This window comes from Palaemon carinicauda, chromosome 30, assembly GCF_036898095.1.
Source record: "Palaemon carinicauda isolate YSFRI2023 chromosome 30, ASM3689809v2, whole genome shotgun sequence".
Lineage (NCBI taxonomy): Eukaryota > Metazoa > Arthropoda > Malacostraca > Decapoda > Palaemonidae > Palaemon > Palaemon carinicauda.
Genome location: NC_090754.1, coordinates 93,915,071 through 93,939,449, shown reverse-complemented (window position 1 = coordinate 93,939,449; position 24,379 = coordinate 93,915,071). Strand labels below are relative to the sequence as shown.

The 24,379-nt window shown below is 47.3% G+C and overlaps 1 protein-coding gene and 1 long non-coding RNA gene across 2 annotated transcripts in view; one reads left to right on the top strand and one right to left on the bottom strand.

The window, feature by feature from the left end:
• LOC137623356 (uncharacterized) overlaps nucleotides 1-24,379 on the top strand; it is a 547,933-nt gene that overhangs the window by 70,922 nt on the left and 452,632 nt on the right. The window lies entirely within an intron of this gene.
• The window catches only part of LOC137623868 (uncharacterized), a 55,643-nt gene that overhangs the window by 12,131 nt on the left and 19,133 nt on the right, over nucleotides 1-24,379 (bottom strand). The window contains exon 3 of the long non-coding RNA XR_011040663.1: nucleotides 21,444-21,612. This is a non-coding gene — a long non-coding RNA (uncharacterized lncRNA). The remainder of the gene's footprint in view (nucleotides 1-21,443; nucleotides 21,613-24,379) is intronic.

Sequence of the window (24,379 nt, the reverse complement as noted above, 5' to 3'; positions counted from 1 at the left end):
TGTTATTTGTTCCGACACAGATACAAACCCTCGCTATTTATAGGGTGACTTACTCTTAGGAGGGAGGAAGTTCTACCAACTGGCATTGGTCATGACCCGGGGTTCCTTCTAATTGATTTTTGATCTAATTAGTAGGAACCCTACCCTCACTAAAATCAAAGTAGTTACAAGGTAACTCAATGATAGCGGCCTGCAGAAGCTTGTGTGAGAGAGACTCGTGGCTTGTCTTTACGTAGGAACTCGAGGATTCTAAGACATATTCAATACCCTCCCTCATGAGGTATTGGTGACGTAACAAAGTATTCATTCATACTCAGGATGCACAAGGGAAATGAATCTTACTTGCAGAGGGGTGAGGTCAGCTATGCTTCGGTCTTGCGGAGCTGTTTCCCAAGGGGGGGGGGAGAAGGAGAAAGAAAGAAGTGAGCCAGAAATTCTTTTCATTCACCCTAGACTAACCCGGGTAACCTCAGCCCTCTGCTACTTGTCCATCAAGGAGCCTGAGGCATTAGATCACTTGTTGTGCGGCCACCACAGGACCAATGGAGAAGGTTTGTGTGGGTTACGTCTTTCAGGTAGTGGGCTGTGAAGGTCGTCTGGCGCTTCCACATGCCCGCTTGCAATACATGTGCCACAAAAAAATTCTTCTTGAACGCCAGAGACGTTGCAATGCCTCCGACTTCATGAGCTCTGGGTTGGTTGGACAGAGGAGGATCTGGATATAGAGCGTATTCAATTACTTTCTTTATCCAAGAGGAAATAGTATTCCTCGTGACCCTCCTCTTGACCTTCCCCGTGCTGACAAAAAGTGCTCGTACACGGGGGCGAGCTTTTGCTGTTCTTTTTAAGTAACACCTCAGACTCCATACTGGACACAGTAACAGTTAGTCTGGATCTTCGGTTAAAAAACGAACTCTCTCTATCCGAAATGGGCCGAACCTGGAGTCCGGCACACCCGGGTTTTGAGTCTTAGCTACAAACTCAGGGACGCAGTTGAGGATTACTTCCCAACATCTCCTAGAGTGGGAGACATCAGCAGATAGACCATGAAGTTCGCTGACTCTCTTGGCCGAAGCCAGAGCAAGCAGGAACACCGTCTTCCACGTGAGGTGGCGATCAGAGGCCTGGTGTAGTGGTTCATAGGGGAAGCTCTTCAGAGACCTGAGGACCCAAACCACGTTCCAAGGGGGAGGTCTTAGCTCTGCCTGGGGACAAGTAAGCTCGTAACTGCGTATGAGCAAAGAAAGTTCCAATGAGGAGGAAATATAGACTCCTTTCAGTCTAAAGGTGAGACTAGGCTGAGCGGTAGCCTTTGACTGCCGAGACCGAGAGAAGCATTTCTTCCCGAAGGTATACAAGAAACTCCGCTATAGTTGGAACAGAGGCATCGAGGGAAGAGATACCCCTTCCACAACACCAACCACAGAAAACTGACCACTTCGCCGGGTAGACTGCCACTGGATCTCCTGAGGTGTCCAGCCATTCTTTTCGCAACCGGTTGCGAAAAGCCTCTCTTTGTGAGGAGGTGTTGGATAGCCTCCAGGCGTGAAGTCGAAGCGAAGCTACGGCTTTGTGGAAGATGTTGGCATGTAGTTGTTTGAGGAGGTCGTGCTGTGGAGGAAACTCCCTCGGGATCTCCGTGAGGAGATGCAGAAGGTCCGGGAACCATCCTGCGTGATGCCATAGCAGAGCTATGAGGGTCATTTGCAAGTTGTTGCTTGCTCGTACCTGGTTGAGGATTTTTCTCATCAGACAGAACGGGGGAAACGCATAAGCATCCAGGTTTATCCACCGTTGTTGGAAAGCATCTTGCCAAAGAGCTTGGGGATCCGGGACTGGGGAGCAGTACAACGGGATCCTGAAATTCAGGGCCGTTGCGAACAGATCCACAGTCGGGGAACCCCACAAAGTCAGGACTTTGTTGGCTATCAGAGGATTCAAAGACCACTCGGTGCCAACTATCTGAGTCGCTCTGCTCAGCTTGTCTGTTAGCATATTCCGCTTGCCCGGAATGAAGCGAGCTGATAGAGTCACCGAGTTGTCCTCTGCCCATCTGAGCATCTCTATTGCAAGATGGCACAGCTGCTGCGAAAAGGTACCGCCCTGTTTGCTTAGATAAGCTACTACCGTGGTGTTGTCGCTCATCAGCATGACGGAGTGCCCCGCCAGGACCTGGTGGAACTCTTTGAGGGCTAGAAAGGCTGCCCTCATCTCCAAGAAAGGCTGCCCTCATCTCCAAGAGATTTATGTGCTGGTACTTTTCTGATTCGGACCATTGGCCGGAGATGTAATGGTGCAGCACGTGAGCCCCCCACCCTTCTTTTGATGCATCCGATAAAAGCATCAATTCCGAGGGGGGGGGGAGGAGAAGATCGACCTCTTTGCAGAGGTTCGGCTCCGCCAGCCACCACCTGAGGTCCAACTGTTCCTCTAGCCCCATGTGGACTAGGCGATCCCGGGAATCGGAGCGTTGGTTCCACTGGGATTTTAGTAGCCACTGGAGGGATCTCATCCTGAGGCGACTGTTGGGGACCAGTCGGGTCAGGGAAGAGAGGTGACCGAGAAGGCAAAGCCAATACTGCGCCGGGAGCTCTTCCCGACTGAGGAAGACCTGTGCTATCTCCCTCAGTCTCTGGATCCTTTCGTCTGATGGAAACGCTTTGTACCTTAGGGTGTCTAATCGCATGTCTAGGTATACCAGTTCTTGAGAGGGGAGCAGTTGAGACTTCTTGAGGTTTACCATGATCCCCAGATCCTGGGAAAACCTTAGAAGCTTGTCTCGGTGGCGAAGAAGGGCCGCCTCCGAGTCTGCCAGAATCAGCCAGTCGTCCAAATATCTTAGGAGACGGATGGCGACTCAGTGAGGGCAAATACTCTCGTGAATACCTGGGGTGCTGTGGAAAGATCGAAACACAGTACCCTGAACTGGTAATGCTTCCGATTGAACATGAATCTCAGATACTTCCTGGAAGACAGGTGAATTGGGATCTGGAAGTATGCGTCCTTCAGATCTAGAGAGCACATGAAGTCAAGAGGTCTTATCACTTGTCTGACTGTGTCGGCCGTCTCCATCCTGAAAGATGTCTGTTCGACAAACCTGTTCAGGGCCGAGAGGTCGATGACTGGTCTCCAGCCTCCAGACACCTTTTTCACAAGAAAGAGTCGACTGTAGAAGCCTGGGGACCCGTCGAGGACCACCTGAAGAGCGTCCTTCTCAAACTCCTGTGCGGATCCCTTCGCACAGGAGTTCGATGGAATCGGCACTCGAGTCAGTGGAGGGAGAGAGAGCGTGAACGGGATACGATACCCTGAACGAATCACCTCGACCGTCCAGGGTTCGGCCCCGTGGTGAAGCCACCTCTGCCGGCAGCTTTGCAGGCATCCCCCCCAGGTGAGCAAATGGGAGGATTGCCTGTCTTATTGGGACCGGCCTTGGCCAGATCCCTTCTTACCCTTTCCTCCACGAAAGGACTTTTTGCTGTGAAAGGCCTGCTTTGCACCCTTTTTACCCTGCTGTTTTGGGTTTTTAGCCCTTTTCGGTTACGGGTTTTTCTGTGCTTTCCACTGTGGCTGAGAGGCTAAGGTCTAGCTGTTAAGACCTTTTGGATGAGGGAGTCCTGACTGGACTTCCTCCACCTCTCTGCCACCCGCTCGACATCCTCGGGATGGAACTAAGAATTGCCTTCGAAAGGAGCATTTCTTAGTCTTGCTACTTCGGTCTGAGGGAGATGTCTATAGAACTTGCCTATGACGGCATCTCTCCTCTTCAGGATAGTGTTGACCCAAAGGTTCACTACCTGATGGGAGAGGAACTCGATGGCCAGAGTGCCAGACAAAAGGAAAGTTTCCAAAGACTTCCTGGAGGACTCCCAAGACAGGTCTTTAGACCGCATCAGTTGTCCTAAGGATCCTAAACAGAAATCCAGCCTCGAAGTAGCCTGCATGGCGTACTTCGCCACCTTCTCCTGGTTTAGGATTTCAGAGGCCGAAAAGGAGACTGGAAGTCCCGTAAGTTTCTTGAAGGGGGTGGCCTTCGAGAGTGCCTCTATAGAATGGTCAAGAGGCAGCGATGGAAGAGACTCCTCGAGGATCTCGTAGTATCTCCTCTGAAACACGTATGGAGGAGGTAGGAGCTTGGAGGACGAGTTGGAGTTGAGAGAAGAGGTGGACCCAGTTGCCTGGGACACTGCCTTCTGTTTGGCACTCTTCAACCTCTTTGACCAGGGTAAAGCTGCACTGGTCCTATGGGGTTTCTGAGTGCCATAGAACTGGTCAAGGACTGTTTCTTTTCCATCAAGAGGGGCTGCCGATGGATCTGGAAGTCCATTGATGGAACGGATGCAGGCTAGGACCTGCCAGAAGGCGTGTTCCGACTCCTTCCTCTCATCCTCCATAAGCTTAGGGCTAGCGGCTGCTGGCAGAGCGTCGTCCTCGAGATCACTCTGCCCTTCCACGTCCGAGCTCTCATCCATAGGAGCCCGGCGTGGGTCGAAGTCGTCAACTGTATAGACTGGGGATAGGGAGACTACCGGGGAGGTGCTTGCTTCCGGGTGCCTGGGAGGCAGTGAGCAAGGAAGCCTGGCCGAGGATTTGGGGATGGTGAACAAATCCTTCGGTTCCCTCCCACGAGGCCGGAGGTCCTCTGTTCCCAAGGGCCTAGAGGACTCCGTCGGCTTACGGGTGGAATGTAAGTCCGTTGCCGTACGGGGTGAGTCCCGTCCGGTCGCAGGTCGTGCCTCCTTAGACACTATCTCGACCGGTAAAGGATGGAAGGAATCTCCATAGGAAGTAACCCTATCCTCCTTGGGGGGCGAAGGACGAATCCTTTTCCTTTTCCCCCTTGGCCTGGCCTGTGGCATCTTGAACTGCAGGGGGCTACCCTGAGGTTCATGCCTAATCTCCTCCAGAGGTCTTTTGCGAGGATGACCATCTCCCCTTGCTTGAAGGACCCGTCTGTGAGGGATCTTCCGAACTCCTCGGATCGGAGGGAGGAGAGGACCCTGGGAAGAGAGGAGGCGACAAGGGAATCCTAGATGTGTCACCTAAGGACTGGGAGCAGGGAACGACTCCTTTCATGGCTTGGTGCATTACATTGAATAAGGTGCTAAGCCACGGGGGGTCACGGGCTCCTGAGGAACTAAGGGGAAGGTCCTTAGGAAAGAACTGCTCCCTGGGTTTAGGAACCTGGGCAGGTTTCCTAACCCTCTTGTCTAATGGAGGCTTCCCTACAGGCAAGATCGGCACAGGTCTACCCTTAGGGATAGGGTCTGGGCTCAGTCGCGCAGGCGACTGTTGTCTCTGTTGAGGCCTAAGGGGCTCGAGAGACTGATTGTGAGCGCCAAGATGGTCGTGCGCTCTTGCGGCGAACTGTTGGTAGGTGGAAGGGTGCTCGTGCGCGCGCACCTTTTTCGCGCTCATGGAGAGCATGAGGTTGCTCGCGCGCATGGCCCGCAGTAGGTTGTTCGCGTGCATGGCGCGCAACAGAATGTTCGCGCGCTTGGCGAGCAACAGGATGTTTGCGCATATGGCGCGCTATAGGATGAACCGGATCGCCATGATCGTCATTTTGTTTCCGCGCTCCAAGATGGTCATGCGCGCCAAGTCGGTCGTGCACGCCAATTCGGCCATGCACGCCAATTTGGCCGTGCGCGCAAATTTGGCCGTGCACGCCAATTCGGTCGTTGGAATAAAATGTGTTTGTATCTAAGAAAGCTTAGTGGATTTGTATTTTATGAAACAGTCATTTTTTATACCTGTATATATATATATATATATATATATATATAACGGATTTTGAGCGAAGCGAAAAATCTATTTTTGGGTGAGATAGCCATGTCGTCCTGATGGAAGTTCCTATAGGGTAGCTTCCTAGGGTATATTACAACTACGGCGATATTCCCAGAGAATTTACCTTAAGGTACCAGAATTCTAACTCCTGGAGCGAGTATCCCTCGTGAAAGGGATATCGCGACATATCAGAGGACGTATTCTAGACACGTCACATGGCAATCTACGACCTGAACAGAGATTCGTCTCGTAGGAGGGAGATTGACGAGATACGAATTCGGGAAAGAAAAAGGGGAGCCGCTCCCAAGGCTTCCCTATCCCCCGATTCGTATGCGTGCCTGGCGCCAATCCTGGCGCCATCTGTATTCCTTGTAGCGTACACGAGGTGCTACAGATACTGTATGTAGGGAGGGGTCCTACAGCCCTTTCTTAGAAAGGCAAGGGCGGGTCCATCAGGACGACATGGCTATCTCACCCAAAAATAGATTTTTCGCTTCGCTCAAAATCCGTTTTTTGGGCTCAAGCCATGTCGTCCTGATGGAAGTGTACCAGAGCATTACTGTATCTGTGGATTCTCAGAACGTGCCGTACTCCCCGGAGATATTTATTCCCGGTCGACTAGACCTAGAGACCTAAGATGTTACCGTTATGCATCTTTTCAACTAACTATAAACTATGTTAGAGCTTCCTGCCCCCTACAGGGAAGAGTCCTACTAGACTCTGGAAAGTCTCGAAGAGTACATATATCTATGTATGAATACCAGGCAAGCTAATATAGTGGTCTCGCCCTATATTAAGTAAAGCATAGTTTGTATAGAACCACTGCGTCAATATATTGACCAGTCATCCGCACAATACTTGTATTGGACAAAGGTTTATATCCGCATAGGAAGAAACTAATAAAACCGCCCTCGTCCCTTTATGGGACGGAGTCCTCCCATTAGGGGACTTACATAAACCAATGCAACATAGCTTGCAAAACAGAACAATTCTATCAGAATTATCCCAGATAAGATACATAGAATTAAAATGCTCAATTATACCAATAAATTGACACAGGTGAAAGAGACGCAAGGTTCTCAAGAACAAGTTTATTGACAGATAATAAACAGACAGGTTAACAACAAATATATATATTTATATAAAAGAGGGTAACCCAAAACTTTAAGCATAAGTATGATAGTAAACAGAACTTGTTTATCTGAAAGAAAAACCATTAAACACCACTTTAATGAGATACCAAGGTATCAAAAATCTGTATTACCAATCAATCACATTAGCGTTAGAAACGCTTGGCACACATGTCTGAACTTATGCAAGGTTCACCTTTGAAGGAAGGAACAGTCTATATGGGCACTTGGTGCCCTCATTTAGTTTGTAGTACAGTATGTACCTACACACTCACCCTGGACTTAATCGTCCCAATTAAGACCACTGTTCCTCGCAGAGTTAAACAGTAGGGTTAACTACACGACCCACTGCTACCACAGATCTCTTAAGTTCCTCTACTTGCTTCGCATAGTGGCGAAAGAACACCCTGGAAGACTTCCAGCCCGTGTATGAACGGAGATGTTCAAAATCCATACAATTAAAGAAATTTAGGGATGAGGCAACTTTCCTCGGATCGTGACCTGCGGGTGTACTGTCAGGATCCGCTCTGCGAATAAAATATGTCATTTTCGCTCTGAGTTGATTCAGAGATAAATTTGAGCCTGATGTTTCTCCCCTGAATAGTTGACTACCCTTGAAGTCTGAAGTTCTACGAAGATAGACCTTTAGGCATTCTACTGGACATAGAGATGCATCTTCTTTCAGAGGACAGATTCTCCAGGGACCCCACCTGTTGGTGGGTAACTCATTCTTGGCGAGAAACGTAGGATCCGGAAACAGGTTCAGCTCCCCCCCATCCAGGAACTGAACACGACCTGCCTCTCTCGAGAGGGCTACGATCTCACTAACCCTGGCCCCGGACGCGAGTGCAAATAGGAAAATAACTTTTTGCGTCAAATCCTTTAACGCACATTCTTCATTGCTCAACAAGGAGGCGAAATGAAGAACTTTGTCTAAAGACCATGAGATGGGCTTTGGAGGTGCTGAAGGTCTGAGCCTAGCGCAGGCTTTCGGAACTTTATTAAAGATCTCGTTACCTAGGTCGATCTGGAAGGCAAATAAAATGGGTCTCATCAAAGCCGATTTACACACTGAAATCGTGTTAGCTGCCAATCCTTGGCCATGGAGGTGGATGAAGAAAGATAAGCAGAAATCTGTTGAGATCTCCTGCGGATTCTTTGCCTTTACAAAGGCCACCCATTTTCTCCAAGATGACTCATATTGCCTTCTAGTCGATTTGCACTTGTATTCCTCTAGGAAGTCTATGCTGGCTTTCGAAATCCCGAAGCGCTTTCTCACCGCTAGGGCGAGAAAATCATGAGCTGCAGGGTCTGGGTTTTCTGTAATGAAGCGCAGACAGTCGACTTCTGGACTCGCTGGGTCAGAACTGGATGTGGTAGCGGCACGAACTTCATCTGTAGTTCCAACGCCAAGGGGAACCACATGCTGTTCGCCCACTTGTGGGCCACTATTGCCGCTACCCCCTTGAAGGATCTCAGTTTGTTGAGGACCCTCAACAGAAGGTTGTGAGGAGGGAACAGATAAATCCTGGACCATCTGTTCCAGTCGAGGGACATTGCGTCCACTGCTTCCGCTAAGGGGTCCTCGTACGGGGACACGTACAGGGGCAACTTCTTGTTGTCTTTCGTCGCAAAGAGGTCTATTTGCAGTTCTGGGACTTGATTCAGAATGAAGGAAAATGATCCTGCGTCTAAGGACCATTCCGACTCTATCGGTGTGAACCTGGATAGAGCGTCCGCTGTCACATTGCGGACTCCTTGAAGGTGAACTGCCGACAGGTACCACTTCTTCTTTTCCGCCAATCGGAAAATGGCTAACATCACTTGGTTGAGAGGTGGTGACCTCGACCCTTGTCGATTCAAGCATCTCACAACCACCTCGCTGTCTGTCACCAATCTTATGTGGATCGAGTGACGCGGGGAGACTTTCTTTAAGGTAAGGAGCACTGCCATAGCTTCTAGAAAGTTTATATGAAAGGTCCTGAATAGCTTGGACCAAGTCCCCTGGACTTTTTTCCGATGAGAGTGACCTCCCCATCCCTCCTTTGAGGCGTCTGAGTGAATCGTCAACGACGGGGGAGGTGGCTGAAGAAGAACAGACTTCTTTAGATGTCTGGCTTGGGACCAAGGTCTGAGAAGAGTACGTAGCCGAGGCGGCACTGGTCTTCTCAGGTCTCTTCGCGCGTTTGATGCATACCTTCTCCAAACTCCGGTTGCATCCTTTAGCTGTGCTCTTAGCACTGGGTCTGTCACTGAAGCAAACTGGAGAGAGCCTAGTACCCTCTCCTGTTCGCGTCTTGATATCCTTTCGGAATCTAGAAGTCTCTTGACAGAGCCCGCTATCTCCTTCCTTTTCTTCATTGGGATGGAGAAACTGTGTGACAAAAGGTCCCAGTGGATTCCCAGCCACTGGAACTTTTGGGATGGAGAAAGTCGAGACTTTTTCTTGTTGATCTTGAAGCCTAGGTACTCTAGGAACTGGATCACCTGACTGGAAGCTTGCAAGCATTCGGTCTCGGATGCTGCCCACACCAGCCAGTCGTCCAGGTAGGCTACTACCTGAATTCCCTTTAGGCGTAATTGTTTGAGAGCTGCGCTCGCAAGCTTCGTGAAAATCCTTGGGGCTATGTTTAGCCCGAATGGCATGGCTCTGAAGGCGTACAGTTTCCGTTGTAGCCTGAACCCTAGGTAGGGGGAGAGTCGACGGCTGATTGGAATGTGCCAATAGGCGTCTGACAAGTCTATAGAGACTGAGTATGCCCTCTTGGGCAGTAAGGTCCTTATGTGTTGCAGTGTTAGCATCTTGAATTTGCAATTCACTATGAACTTGTTGAGTGGTGACAAGTCCAGAATGACTCTGAGCTTTTCCGAGTCTTTCTTGGGAACACAAAACAGCCTCCCTTGGAATTTGATGGACTTCACCTTTCGGATCACATTTTTCTCCAACAGTTCTTGAACGTACTCCTCCAAAATGGGGGTGGAGTGTTGGAAAAACCGAAGGCATGGGGGTGGAGTGCTGTACCAGCTCCAACCCAGTCCATTCTTGAGTAGGCTTTGGGCCCAGGGATCGAAGGTCCAGCGATCCCAAAATTTCATCAGTCTCCCTCCTACCGGTATCATTTCACTTGGACTGCCGTCCTGAGGTCTTGCCTCCCTGACCACGACCACCTCTGAATCCCCTTCCCCTTGAGGGGCGCCTAGACGAGCCTCTGGCTGCTCCTCTAGGTTTTGCACGAAAGGAAGAAGACTGTCCTTCGAACGTTGGGGCGAATGTGGTTGACTGACCTGGCACCGCCTGGGGTACCCACTGAAAGGCAGTCGGGGTTTGTGCCACCATCTGGGGCACTGGAGGCAAAGGCAATTGCAGTTGCTGTTGCTGTCTATAAGGCTTGGCTGGCCGAGATGGTAGCCTAGTCTTCATATTCTTCCTCTTTGGTTGAGGACCCTCATCCGGGGAAGATTTTCTTTTGATAGCCAGGCCCCACTTCTGGAGAAGATTTCTATTCTCCACGGCGGCCTTATCAACAACCTCTTTGACCACATCGGTAGGGAAAAGGTCTTTTCCCCAAATGTTGGAGGAGATTAACTTCCTTGGCTCGTGTCTCACCGAAGCCCCGGTGAACACGAACTCCCTGCAAGCTCTCCTTGCCTTGACGAAGCTATAAAGGTCCTTCGTCACTGTGGCTAAGTGAGACTTAGCCACTACCATGAACATTTCATGGACCTTGGGGTCACTTGCCATCGTCTCGAGAGTAGTCTGATGAGACATTGAGGCAGCCAGTCTTTCTTTTGTCTCGAACTCTCTTCGTAAAAGAGATTCGGACAGCTTGGGGAGGTCCTCGCCGAATTGCCGTCCGGCAATATCAGCCTCCAACTTTCCCACTGAGAATGTCAGATGGACATCCTTCCAGTCTTTGTGGTCCATAGGTAGAGCCAGCGACAAGGGTTTACACTCCTCCAGGGAGGGGCAAGGCTTGCCGGCCTCGACTGCCTTTAGGACAGCCGCAAACCCTTTCTGTAAAAAGGGGAAGGCTCTATCAGGAGAGGACACAAACGAAGGGAGCTTCTTGCTCAATGCAGCTACCTTCGAATTCGAGAAGCCCCTCTCTTTCATCGAGGATGAAAGTAGGGCATGAGCCTTAGCGTGGTCCATAACAATGACCTCCTTCGGCTCTGTCTCCTCCCTTGAAGCTGGTTCTTTTCTCAGCCGGACATAGCAGTCCGGATATGATGCCTTGCTGGGCCAGAATTCTACCTCCTCTAGGGGAACTGAACCCAGCTTATCCGAAATGACGATCTTTCCAGTCGTCATCGGCATGTGCTCAGCATACCTCCATGGGTTAGCATCTGAGCATATGGGAAGGTCTTTCACATTGAGCCTTTTCCGGGGCCCATGTGATTCTGCCAGGGACTGCATACGCAGTTCCATTGCAGCCGCCTTCTCCTGATTCTCCTTCTGCATTTGTTGGATCATTCCAACAATCGAAGAGAGGGCCTGTCCCAGTTCTACTGGGAGGCCAGCCGATGTTGATGGGATAGGCTCCGGCATCTGAACCGGAGTAGCCGACACCTCGTCGACCTCATCCTCTACGACATCCGGGGTTTGAACTTGATCCTGACCTTCTGCCAGGAGGTCTTCTTCCAAACGATCGTCCAGGTCAGACATCCTGTCACACAACTGGATGTCTTGCATCGCATCTGCGACTTCCTCGTCCACCTGGACTTGATCTTGAAGGATCTCCTCTTGAGGCTGGGGAATCACTGCCTCAGCTGATGCCTGGGGAAAAAGATACGCCCTCATCTTCTCACTTGGAAGATAAGGGCCAGAGGTGTTCTTCTTGAAGCCCCTTACCCAAGTACGAAGCTTTTCCCTAGCTATATCCCTTGATTCCGCCGTTCTAGGGGAATCAAAAGCCTCAGTAATCAGGTTAGTGCATACAGTACATACCTGAGGGTCCCAATACTGGAGATCATTCTTGGAGACAGCGCATGCTGCGTGTCTCCTACAACACTCATGTCCGCAGAGGTTCTTGCTGCGGACATTGCAGAAAACATTTCCGCACTTCGGAGGGTCCTCCTGTAAATAGAAGAAATTTCCATGAGTATCAAGTGAACTATGTATCACTGGATATGCATAGTATAGCATAACAATTCATAAATGAAAGACACACACTTGTGTTTCCCTCACAACCCATTGTTGCAGCCTTCCAGATAATAAAATCAAAAATGGTTTATCTCTACTAGAGTAACCAATGCAAGGTTTCCAGAGGAAACAGGTGGAGCTCACACCTAGGCAATGATTTTAAAAATCCTGGATAATAGACGGGGAAGAACTCTGCTTCCTGTCTGAGGGCAACAGCAAAGGGCTGTGTAAGAAAACACAATAGTGTTAGAAGATACAGTGCTGTACCTAAACTTTTACTATAGTTTTCTTCTTACTGTATATGCTATACAGAAGAATACTAGTACAGTATAGGAGGATGTGTGCCGGCCTGCCTTTGCCGGCCGGCACACACCACAATTAGCTTTAAAGTATACTACTTAACAGCTATAGGGCGGCAGCCCTCTGGTTCAAATGCCTGTGCCGGCGGCAGCAGCTGCCGGCCAGCAACAGCCAGTGTTGGCCGGCAATGATTGCCGGCCAGCAACTACACAAGGTAGTACCCAGCTGCCGGCCACACTCTTGGTGACCGGCAGACAAGGACTGACATAAGCCGGCCGGCAAAGGTACAAGACCGATGCCAGCCGGCAGCAAAAGAACCAGAAGACTACACCTGCCCGGCTGCCGGCCTCATAGGCCGGCAGCCGGCCTATGAAGCACTAGAAGAAAATAGAATGGATGCCGGGATAAGAGTGTACACAACCCCCCAAGCCCGGCAACCGAAAGAGTGCATATAAGGAAGGGGAGAAACTTAATTCAGGCTTCCTTGACCAATGCCGTCCGGCTCTGCCGGCAGGCATGGATGAGGGACCAAGAGAGGTCCGGGCAGCACTCGAAAACATAAGACCCTTGCCGTCCAGCGTCTCTGCCGGCCGGCAATGGGCTTAGTCAATCCATATCCCAACCTATACTAGGTCCAGAAGTAGAATGACATATGGTACAGTAATACCCCTGCCGGCCAGCTCTGCCGGCCGGCAAGGTACAGTACAGTAATGGCTAGGCCATTACGGAGATAGAGGGGGAAGGGACAAGAGGGTCCTGCCAACCTTGCTTTAGTGACAGATCACCCGCAGCCAAGAACTCTGTCTTAGCCTAAGGGAGATCTAAGGGAAAGGGCCAGCGCAGTAGTATAATACCTGCCAGCTTCCAGAGCACCAAAGCAAGGAAGGCGTTGCAACTCCCAAGGGAAGATTTATCCTCCCCGAGAACAGCAACAGGACTTAGTCTGGTCGATCACACAAGAAGGAATCATAACTACAGAAACCTTCGACAGTGACCTAAGGGAGCTCAGCTCCCTTTGTAAGTGTTAGGTCAGCGAGGGAGACTCTGCCCCAAGCCAAACAACACGGACTCAGACTAAAAACTCTGTTGTTCTGTCCCTCTTTGAACCAGACTCTGCTGGAACAGAAAGGTACAGTAACACCCTAGTATAGTTTTATCGAAATTAAATTCGGAAAAAACCACTTAGGGATAAGCCCAAGGCTTAAACAGAGGGAAAGGGATTGCATACCTTCTCCGAAGAAAAGAAAGCAACCGGGGAGTATAATAAAGTATACTAAGGCTCCATAAGCAATTAGCCTAGGCACCAAGAGAATCGATTACCTAATTCACCGAAACTCTCACGTATACAATCTTGGAAATATTCCACACAGTCTAAAATGTATAAAATATAGCCTAAAGCTTCAATAAAATTTTAATTACACTCGGAAAAACCATAATCATGCATTAAGTACTAGGACCAAACGACTAGGCTACATGGCCTAGCGTAGGCCAGAATGGCGAATACTTCGCCAAATAATACTAAGCACGAAAGGAAATCCTATGTAAAGCTAAATAGCTAAATTTTATTAAGCAAAACAACCAGGAATGTCACTCTGACTAACTAATTTATACCTAGCGAGTGACAGTGTCCAGGACACCTCTGGTAGGCTACGGCTCTTGTATCAAAGATTAATCCTATTAATCACTCAAAATTTTACCAAGAGCCTACATTTATACATAACAGACACTATACTCAACTTATCCGAGGTCAACGAAGACGAAGAAGCCATGAAAAGCTGAATAAATCCAAGATTTGCGAGAAAAACAGGAAAAAACACCGAGTTGTTAAGCTACGCAAAAAGGAATACAGATGGCGCCAGGATTGGCGCCAGGCACGCATACGAATCGGGGGATAGGGAAGCCTTGGGAGCGGCTCCCCTTTTTCTTTCCCGAATTCGTATCTCGTCAATCTCCCTCCTACGAGACGAATCTCTGTTCAGGTCGTAGATTGCCATGTGACGTGTCTAGAATACGTCCTCTGATATGTCGCGATATCCCTTTCACGAGGGATACTCGCTCCAGGAGTTAGAATTCTGGTACCTTAAGGTAAATTCTCTGGGAATATCGCCGTAGTTGTAATATACCCTAGGAAGCTACCCTATAGGAACTTCCATCAGGACGACATGGCTTGAGCCCAAAAAATATATATATATATATATATATATATATATATATATATATATATATATATATATATATATATATATATTTATATCCCTCTGTGCCCATATATATAAAAAAAAATACTTTTATTTGTTATTATTTTATTTCCAGGTATTGATAGCTGCATAATCAAGGTATTGACAGCAGCCCCCTACACTCAGTAGGGAGTGTAAGGGAGAGAGAATTTAGAATATTTCCTGTTACCAGTCTGTACTAGTCTGTGATGCTGCTCTGTATCCATATAACCTGCCTTGTAACTAGAAGTAAGCTACTGTGTTGCTATTTGAGAGTGTGTCATAAACATTAACCCTTTTACCCCCAGGCTATTTGGAAATTTCCAACCCTCAACCCCCAGGGGGTTATTTTTTTCCCAGCACATTTTGCAGTATATATTTTTTTTAATTGCTCTAACAGCCTTAATTTTTGTCATAGAGAGGTCAGGTAGGTCTCATTCTCTTGGAAAATGCCTGAATTTTCTCAAAAAATTATCATGAATATGAAATTTTTTTTTTTTTATAGCATTTTTTTGCAAGGACGTACCGGTACGTCCATGGGGGTAAAGGGATGGCTTTTGTGAAACGTACCAGTACGTCCTTTGGGGGTAAAAGGGTTAATAGTTAACAGGAGCTATTGAAATGGCATATCTGGTCAGAGGCCCAAGGAGTGAATTCATGTTGGGCGGGGAATGACTGTGTTCGAGTATTGTTATAGTGGGCCCGCAGAGACCTGTACGGCATAGTATGCGGATGTACTGTTCAGAATTTAGGACTGTTTAAGTGACTTTGCATCCCGATGGCAGACGGGAGATTGATGAGAACAGTATTGATTTAGGGAAAATTGTAGTACTGTATCTTCATAGATTTATATTTTCTTATGGGTGGTGGGTTTGAGATGGTTTAGTAAACCTGAGTGTCCAGTATGTGAAGGATTTTCTATTTTCATTCAAAATTTGTTCAACTTGTTACCCTGATGCTGAATTGTAAAGGAATACTAATGTTTAGGTATTCATAACAGTTTTTGTTTAATTTTCAAATAAATATTTTTTTTCGCTTGTTTTTAGGAATACAGTAGAGTACAGCATTTCATTTCAGTTCCTTACACTATGATATTCCTATCTCAGCCACTGTTTTTTTTTAATCTTTCAAATAACTTATAATATTCCCTTTCACCTAATGTTCTTATACCTTTACTTATAATCTGCAAGCTAAAGGCAAGAGAAGCAATGGTATGATAAACAGCAAGATTCAAGCTGGGTCCCCTTGCCCAGTATAAATCAAGGGGTGGTGCCCAGAGCTCTGTTCTCTTGACCTGTTACTGTACTTAGGTTTTTTGGGTATTCCACCGTTGTATATTTGTTGTGTAGTGAACGTCGGGTTGTGGTCGGCATTCGGACATTAGGCAGTTCGGGTGCTACTTCTGGCCACAGTCCGCAAACCCCTACGCCGTGCGCGCCAACTTGGTCGTGCTCGCGAGAGCTCTCAGGTTGGTGAAAGAACTCACTACGCTCACCCGAAGGTTTACGATAGCTTGTGTTGTGTGAGCGCGAACGATCAACACAACGAGAGTTTGAAAAAACTCTGTCATAAAAAGAATGACTCTGGTCACGAGAACCCGAAAGTTCAGCGAGAACTGTGTTGAGCGAACCCGAAGGATCAACACAACGAGAAACCGGAGTTTCTATGTCACGATACACCGAAGTGTTAGCGCGACTAGTTACGAGAGCCCAAGGGTTCAGCGTAACTCAGGTTACGAGACCCCGAAGGGTCAACGTAACGAAGAATCGAGGTTCCTCTGTCATGAGATCCCGAAGGATCAACGTGACTGACAGTACGAGAACCTGGAGGTTCAACATCACTGTCGTTACGAGAGCCCGAGGGTTCAGCGTAACAGAAACCCAAAGGTTTCAAGTCGTGAGAGCCCGAAGGTTCAGCGCGACAGAGACCCGAAGGACTCCTGCTGTCGTGAGAACCCGCAGGATCAACATGACGAGAGCCCAAGGGTTCACGATTACGGCAGTCCAAAGGGTGATCGTCACGAGACCACGAAGGGTCAACGTGAGGAGAACCAGCAGGTTCAAAAAGACGTCTCCTCACAGCCCGAGGAGGAGAACGTCCGGGGTGGAGAGGGGTTACCCACCCCTCCACTCTACGAACCTCCGGAGAGGAACGTTCAACATACTCCGCCCGAGGGGGAGACTGATTAAGGTCAACAGATAATTCCTCCGCAGGGGAGGAGAGTTCGCCCGAAGGAGTACTACGCTTATCACAAGGTTCTCTTTCCGCCCCTGGAGGAGAACCTAAAGCGTAAGGAGATTGCCGATGCACAGAGGCAATCTTCTCTCGCGAACGAGAGATATGTTCCCCCGAAGGGGAAGCTTGCCTTGGAGAGAGCCCTGCCACCGCCCCTGGTGGGTTAGCTAACTCCTTGGCGTCGGAACCAGACTCTCGGCCTGACCGACGGGCAACAGCGCCTGAGCCCAGAAGAGGAGGATCGACCTCCGCAGAGGAAGGAGATGACCGCCTTCTCTCTGCTCCCCTTTGGAGGACTTCGAGGAGAACTTCCTTCGTAGGGAGATCATCGACGCCCGGCGATGGCCATAAAGACACAAGGTCTGGAAAAGAACAGGCGCTCCCTGGGGGAAGAGAAGGAGCCGACTCACTAGGGGAGCCGCCACCTTCGTCTATCCCACAGGGTTGACCTGGAGTCACAAGCCCTGCGCTACTGCTCGACCGTGCCCCGGAAGGGCCTGGTCGAGGATTAGCTTCGGGCAGAGATTTGGGCATAGAGGAGGCAGAAGCCTGCGATTTCTTCGATTTCGAGGAGGACCCCGAAAGCGAAGATTCGCGTTTAGACTTCTTCTTCTTACGCGCAAACTTCTCCCACTAGGAGGCAGGCCACTCCCTACACTCGGAACAGGTGTTGTCCCGTGAACACTGAGTTCCCCGGCAAGCCGGGCATAAAGGGTGTGGGTCCGTCTCCACGGACGATATGAAGGTGCCGCAGCGGCGGCCTTCAATCCCTGGACATGTCCGCAAAGCGGGCCAATAACCTTACACACAAAGAAAAAGAAAAAGTAATAAAGTCAAGGCAGTTTGTTTAACGGGAGAGAGAAAAGCAAAAGTGGTTACTCAACCGACAAGTGTGAGTGAGCGGGGTAGCTAGTCTACCCCAACCCCTCCGCTGGGTTTCAGCGTTGCCGAAAGTAATACTGTACCCTATAAAATAGCGAAGGTTTGTATCTGTGTCTGAACAAATATGTATGATTCTTTGATTAAATACAGGTTGAGTGAGTCCTATCACTTAAATTCTAATCTAAAGACGCCACTTCCTAAAAAAATTATCATAAAATGGAAAACCGATATCCACAAATAATAAATCTTTAATATCAGATATCAGGCTGACATAACTTTTTATAGTTTATGAAATACAGTATCTGCTTTGATGTTACTGTTTTTAAAATATTAAATTTTAATTGTTCATGTTTGCTTGTGAACAACTTTCTGGCCACTCATAGAGAAGTGATTCAATTTTGTAAGTCCTACGTCCAAGGTTAACGGTAAATATAAATGTTAAAGGTTAAGGTAAAGGTCAAGAAATAAGCTTTCATGGCGGAGGTCTGTGCTCTACTGAGCGCCCCTCTATTTCACTCTTCTTTTACCCGAACTGGTGTTGGTGTTTAGAAAATTACTTACATTTCAACTCACCTGAATTTTCAAGAGTTTCAAAATCCATTCCCGTTAGGCTCTACTGCTAGTCAACTCAAGTTCAACTTCAGAAATTCCTCCACTTCTTCTATTTCCTTCGGTTGAAAGTAACGCAATTTAAATGTCTTATTCGCCATAGTAGTTTGCATGTAGACCGCTATACACACCTGGAAGAGAAAATTACACTATTTATAATCTAAAATTGTTAACAATGTAAACAGCCACCTATTTCTGAAAATATTAAATTACACTTTTTTTATAATCTGAAAAGAAAAACGTAAAAGCCTATTTCACAAAAGAAAGCATTAATGTTATGATATTTTATCTCTGCACTACACGACTTCTCACAATCTTCTTAGGGAATTTACGAATTGCCTAACTATAAGCTAATTGATCAAGTATATAACAGACATTATGAATGTCATAAGTTCTCCTTCACAAAAATAAAGGGATTTTGACGAAGCAAAAATCTATTTCTGGGAAGAGGCCTGTGACGCCCGGTGAAAGGTCCTTCTTTGTACCTTTCCTAATATAAATCTTCCAAATATACTAGAAAAAGATAAAAGCATGGAATGCAGAGGTTACAACCCTCGCGCGAACACCTTGTAGGTGTCGCGTATTAAACAAAGGCGTGCGAAAACCACTATTCACAGGTTGTCTTCCATTTAGATGATCCCTTCATCAATGGGGAGGGCCATGACAGGCCCTAGAGAACATAGTTGAACTACCCCACCGACACCTACCACGCACGCCCTCTAGGACATCCTTCTGATTTTGGACTTGCTCGCAAGTTGAGATTGTTTTTGCACAGTGTTTTTCGAAGTTTCTTTGTTGGGGGGAAAAGGGAAAACTCCTTATTAAACATTTTAGTTTACTTTCATACAGTGCTTTCTGAAAGCAGGAATGACTATTTCACCTTTGAAAGTTAAAGGGCTGGTTGCTCAGAAACTCTCATGAGGATATGAAGAAAAGTGGAACAGCTTTTGTGCTAAAGTAAATCTGTAACGGGAACAAGAATGTAGATTCGACAGAATGCAATGATAACCGTTAGTCAGCAGCAGCTATCGGGGAAACTTCAATAACTTTCTTCTTCCTTACAGCCCTTGTACATTACGATTTACCAACTAATTATCTATAATATTAAAGAAGTCAGCTGAGAGAGTCGGTCTTAAGTCTGTATAGCTGGCAGCTGGAAACAGAGAGCTCAGTGTCTTGTCGGGTGGGTGGGCTTCCTTGCCACCTGGAACTAGTCACTTCATTAAAGTTTTTTTATATCCAAATCCAGTTTCACTGGAAGCATATTCCTATCAAAGAGTTTGTATTTGTGTAAAAACAAATATCAAAGTTTACATGACTACTCTAAATAACAATGAATAAACCTGATATTCTACACGATAATGATTTATTGAAATAATTATGGAAGAAATAATGAAGTAAACTCCAATAAGTAAGGGTCAACATGCAACTTTTTTTCTGCATTGAGACATACACTGGAGAAGCAGAAGAGACCAGAAAGGACTACACTTGATATTATTTGATTTGGAAAAAGTAAATGACCAGGTACTAAGGCAAGAGGTATGAAGATAAATGAGAAAGAAGGCAATTTCTGAAAAGTATGTTAAAGCAGTACAAGATGAGTATATAAAGGCAACCTTAGGGATAGGAGCATGGGAAGTACAGTAGACCCCCGGGGTACGGCGTCCCTAGCTTACGTGTTTTTCACATTACAGTGTGGAATACGAGGTTTTTTCGTCCCCTCGTTACGACATTTTCCCCCACCTTACGGCATCGGATTCCAAAACTCAAACTTGGCGGTTTTTACGTGTACGACTGTGCGAGTCACTAGCTTACCACCACACGCATACGTCACTAAGAAGCTGGTCTGCTATTGGTTGGCGTCACGGCGTCACTAAGATGCCGAAACGCTATTGCTGCCTCTCTCTCACTTTGTTATACGCGCGCTCAGTTCAGAATCTCGTGTGCGTTTAGTAAAGACTTGATCTCGTGTGAGTGCTTGCGATATCATATTTTTTGTGCATTTTAGTGCTTAATTATAACTTTAATTCGTTAGCCATGGGTCCCAAGATTGCTAGTGATGTTAAAGGGAGAAGTAAGATGATTACTATGGAAACGAACCTGGAGATCATAAAGAAATATGAAGAAGGCATGCGCATCGTTACCCTCGCTAGTATGTGTGGCCGTAACCAGTCTACGATTGGTACAATTATCAAGAATAAGGAAGCTATTAAAGCAAGTAAGTCTTTTAAAGGCATGACTGTCCTTGCTAGTGGAAGGACCTCAATCAACGACGATATGAAGAAACTCTCCCACTGGGAGGCAGGCCACTCCCTACACTCGGAACAGGTGTTGTCCCGTGAACACTGAGTTCCCCGGCAAGCCAGGCATAAAGGGTGTGGGTCCGTCTCCACGGACGACATGAAGGTGCCGCAGCGGCGGCCTTCAATCCCTGGACATGTCCGCAAAGCGGGCCAATAACCATACACACACACCGATACACACAAAGAAAAAGAAAAAGTAATAAAGTCAAGGCAGTTTGTTTAACGGGAGAGAGAGACGGCACATCCGCACTCTACCGAGCCAAAAGCAAAAGTGGTTACTCAACCGACAGGTGTGAGTGAGCGGGGTAGCTAGTCTACCCCAACCCCTCCCGCTGGTTTTCAGCGTTGCCAAAAGTAATACCCTATAAAATAGCGAAGGTTTGTATCTGTGTCGGAACAAATATGTATGATTCTTTGATTAAATACAGGTTGAGTGAGTCCTATCACTTAAATTCTAATCTAAAGACTCCACTTCCTAGAAAAATTATAATAAAATGGAAAACCAATATCCACAAATAATAAATCTTTAATATCAGATATCAGGCTGACATAAGTTTTTATAGTTTATGAAATACAGTATCTGCTTTGATGTTACTGTTTTTAAAATATTAAATTTTAATTGTTCATGTTTGCTTGTGAACAACTTTCAGGCCACTCATAGAGAAGTGATTCAATTTTGAAAGTCCTACGTCCAAGGTTAATGTTAAAGGTTAAGGTAAAGGTCAAGAAATAAGCTGTCATGGCGGAGGTCTGTGCTCTACTGAGCGCCCCTCTATTCTACTCTTCTTTTACCCAAACTGATGTTAGTGTTTAGAAAATTACTTGCATTTCAACTCACCTTAATTTTCAAGAGTTTTAAAATCCATTCCCATTAGGCTCTACTGCTACTGTCACCTGAAGTTCAACTTCAGAAATTCCTCCACTTCTTCTATTTCCTTAGGTTGAAAGTAACGCAATTTAAATGTCTTATTCGCCATAGCAGTTTGCATGTAAACCGCTATCCACACCTGGAAGAGAAAATTTCACTATTTATAATCTAAAATTGTAAACAATGTAAACAGTTATCAACATCTGTAAATATTAAATCACGCTTTTTTTATAATCTGAAAAAACCTTATAAGTAAAATGACAAATTCGTAGATAATTTATTTTTTTCCCAACTATACAAACCTTAGCTATTTAATAGGGGTATTACTTTCGGCGTACCTGAAATGACGAGCCATTAATTTTCAACGAGGGTTTACTACCCACACCGCTAGTTAGCGGGGGTAGGGGAGGGTAGCTTGCTAACCCCCCCATATCTGTGCTTGAGCTTACTTTGCTTGGAGGTAGGACTTCAAGGGGGATAGGGCTGGCAGGCAAGTTTGGTTAAATAGCTAAGGTTTGTATAGTTAGGAAAAATACAAATTATCTACGAATTTGTCATTTGTTCCGTAACTGGAATATAAACCACGCTATTGAATAGGGGTGACTCACCCATTAGGAAGGGTGGACGTCCCAGCCAATCTGGCTTTTGGCTTTGCCCGGGGGCTCGTTATTTGAGTGTGTAAGCACCCAAGAAATAAGGAGTCCCTGCACCTCACTAAAACCTTGCTATGCAAGGACTGCAGCCTACGCAAGCTGTGCGTGAAGTTATGAAGTGTGACTTGTCCTAGGAAGTTGTTCTGAAGTTCTTTAGATGGGAACTTATAGACTAGGACTCTCCCAATACCACCTCGTTAGGGTATGGGGACGTAACAGTATCAATCTTAATGCTAGGAACACAAGGGAGCATGGTTTACCTGCAGTGGTTTGAGGTCAGCTATGCAGAGAACCCAGGATGCTGCCTTCCCCAAGAGAGGGGATGATGAAGAAAAGAATAAGGGCCAGTCAAACCTTTTCATTCATGCAGACTAAAACCGGATAACAATGCCCTCAACCTTCTGCTACTGGTCCAATAAGGAGCTTGAGGTTTTAAACCAGCTGTTGTGCAGCCACCACGGGGCCGATAGCGAACGTATCGAGTCTCCTGTGGGTCACGTCTTGCAGGTAGTGGGATGTGAATGTTGTTTGACGTTTCCACACCCCAGCTTGAAGAACCTGCGTCACTGAAAAATTTCTTTTGAAGGCCAAGGACGTAGCTATGCCCCGACATCATGTGCTCTAGGGCGACGTGATGGAGGAGGGTCTGGATTCAAGGCCAGGTCAATGACCCTACAAATCCATGCAGAGATGGTGTTCATGGTGACTCTCCTCTTAGTCCTTCCTGTGCTGACGAATAGAGCTGGCACATGAGGACGGGCTGCACCTGTTCTTTTGAGGTACAGCCTCAAGCTCCTTACTGGGCATAGTAAGAGATGGTCTGGGTCATCTGTTACAGAATGGAGACTAGAAATCCGGAAGGAGTCGAATCGAGGATCCGCCACTCCACGATTCTGAGTCTTAGCAATAAACTCAGGGACGAAGCTGAACGTTACCTCCCCCCATCCCCTTGAATGGGCGATGACATAAGAGAGACCATGAAGTTCGCTGACTGCGCTTGGCCGAGGCCAAAGCTAGCAGGAATACCGTCTTCCAGGTTAGGTAGCGATCTGATGCCTGGCGTAATGGTTCATAGGGAGGTCTCTTAAGAGACCTGAGAACTCGAACCACGTTCCATAGGGGAGTCTCACGTCCGACTGAGGGCAGGCAAGTTCATAACTACGTATGAGTAGAGAAAGTTCTAGCGATGAAGAAATGTCCATTCTTTTCAGCCTGAAGGCTAAACTTAAGGCTGAGCGATAGCCTTTCACTGCCGAGACTGAAAGGTGCATTTTTTCCCACAAATACACGAGGAACTCCACTATTGTTGGAATAGTGGCATCGAGAGGAGAGATACCCCTTCCACGACACCAACCATAGAAGACTTTCCACTTTGCCTGGTAGACTGCTGCCGAAGACTTTCACAGGTGTCCAGACATCCTGACAGCAACTTGTTGCGAAAATCCTCTCTCAGAGAGGAAATGCTGGATAGTCTCCGGGTGTGAAGTCGTAGTGAACCTACGGCTTTGTGGAAGGTGTTGGCATGTGGTTGTTTGAGTAGATTGTGTCGTAGAGGGAGTTCTCTTGGTAGCTCCGTTAGGAATTGCAGAGGGTCCGGGAACCATTCTGCGTGATGCCATAGCGGAGCTATGAGGGTCATTGAAAGATTGACCGATGTTCTGGTCTTCTTGAGTACCCCCCTCATCAGACAGAACGGGGGAAAGGCGTAAACGTCGATGTTGTCCCACCGTTGTTGGAAAGCATCTTGCCAGAGAGCCTTGGGGTCTGGGACTGGGGAGCAGTACAGCGGAAGCCTGAAGTTCAGGGCCGTTGCAAAAAGATCCACAGTCAGAGAACCCCACAAAGTCAGGACTTTGTTGGCTACTAGATGATCCAAAGACCACTCGGTACTCACTATCTGAGATGCTCTGCTTAGGTTGTCGGCGAGCACATTCCTTTTGCCCGGAATGAAGCGTGCCAATAGTGGTATCGAGTGGACTTCAACCCATCTTAGTATCTCTACTGCTAGATGGGATAGTTGCTGCGAAAAAGTACCTCCTTGTTTGTTGATGTAGGCCACTACTGTGGTGTTGTCGCTCATCACCACCACAGAGTGACTTGCCAGGTACTGTTGGAACTGTTGAAGGGCCAGAAAGATGGCCTTCATCTCTAGGAGATTTATATGGAGGTACTTTTCTGACTCTGACCAGACGCCTGAGGTCGTGTGGTGCAGCACGTGAGCACCCTACCCTTTTTTTGAAGCTTCCGAAAACA